We start from the raw sequence: 1,931 nt of genomic DNA, 5'->3' as shown, positions 1-1,931 counted from the left end.
GCAGTCATCAGCCCTTGTTAACCATTGCAGGTTGTATCCATAATCTCCGTTCCTTCAGCCATTATTACTGATATATTAATATCTACAGTGCTTCTGCCTGTACAATTTTATTTCCCGTTACTGAAGTTAGTGTTTTATCATACAAACATAAATAAACCCAGAGAAAAAGGTTCTCAAATGACGATTTAATTTATTGAGGTAAGAAAACCAGGCAAACTAACTTGATCCACAGTAACAGAGCAATACATTTGGTGCAGGATTAGACCTGGACACAGCCTGTTTGAGACGTTAAATCTGGGGACCTTTGTTGCATTTCTGTCTCTGACCATTTCCTGACTTATTACTGTGAATAAAGTTCATAAATACCTCACATTTTTACACTATAAAAGCATTTGGAGAATGCAGACCTCTGCCAAGTAGCTATTTACCTATGCTTATATATACTTATAGAGAGTTATATGCATATATATTTATATTATTTTGTGTGGTTTGTTATATATATATATATATATATATATATATATATATATATATATATATATATATATATATATATATATATATATATATATATATCTGGAGTGTGTAACAAAGATCCTGAATCCAGATGGTGATCAAGATCATCACCAAAATGTGTCATATCTTACCAGTCACAATACTCACCTTCTCTGAAAATGTCAGCAGACTCTACCCATAGCATTTTTAGTTAGTTTGAAAACAGACAAACAGAAGAAAGGGATATTGTTTCTGGATTAATCTGTAGGGTGTTATCAGAGAAATGACATAACCATCTGAGGGGTACAATATTTTCCACTACATTGTCACCAAGATTTCGGCCATATTCAGTGGTTTCTTGCTGCAGAAGCTGAAGATGCAAGCTAACTCTGGATCTCTGCTCCTTTGGTCCAAAGGTTTTACCTCAGTTTTGTTTTTTTTTAAGTTGGAAAAAATAATGGTTCATCCACACGATCTTTTCTAAGCATCTAACCACACCCCGAGGGTTCATAGTCACCTGCTGACATCGTAAAGCTGTGTGTCGTCTCCATAGTTCTGCCAATTGATCTGGTTGTTTTCTATAATCTGAGCCACGGGGAGTGTGTAGATGTTGAATAGGAGGAACTACAGAATGGAGCCTTGATGAATACTGCATGAGACTTTTCTGGTCTCTGATTTAAAGTTCTCTACTGACACATATAAGTCCCTAAAACCCATCACGTTCTGTAGGCCATGGTTGTGACTTGTCAAATTGATAATATAGTTAATCACAGCTAATTTATGATTTAATGGGACAGTTGTGTTTTCAGGGAAAGTTTCGTTTGTGTAACTTTTTGGCCTAAAAAATAAAATAATCATTTAAAGGTCCAATATTATGCTACATTTGAAAATGAATAATATGAACAATGAGGCCCTCAGGGCATCTTTATGCTGAAAAATTCCACTTAGATTAGACAAATGTCATGAACAAAAAAAACTCCTCATTCAGCCCTCTTCCAAAGAGCTGTTTTAACTTTCCACCAGCGGCGGCTGATGGAGTTTTTCTCCAGGGGGGGCTAGAAATTCAAAATAGATATATACCAAAAACCAATAAAACGTACACCAAGTTATCACACCAGTATATTTATATGAATGCCAACAACAACAAAAAAACACTTTATAAAAACAAAACATAATGTCATGTACAGGCTTACTTTTTTACTTAAATCTTGCCCTTCTGAGGATTTGTGAAGGCAAATTATGTCACAAACCTAACAAAAATAATGTACCAGTTTAATAAAGGGGAAGCTATTAGTCAGCTTTATATTTTTTTAATATATAAAAACTATTTATTTTCTGAGAATGTGTTTTTCACTATGCAAATTAACAAATGTCTAGAAAAAGTACTTACCGTATTTTCACGACCATAAGGCGCACCGTACTAAAAGGCGCACTCT

The sequence above is a fragment of the Cyprinodon variegatus genome, unplaced genomic scaffold (assembly GCF_000732505.1).
Source record: "Cyprinodon variegatus isolate N-32 unplaced genomic scaffold, C_variegatus-1.0 Scaffold840, whole genome shotgun sequence".
Classification (NCBI taxonomy): domain Eukaryota; kingdom Metazoa; phylum Chordata; class Actinopteri; order Cyprinodontiformes; family Cyprinodontidae; genus Cyprinodon; species Cyprinodon variegatus.
This window is presented reverse-complemented; position numbering follows the sequence as displayed.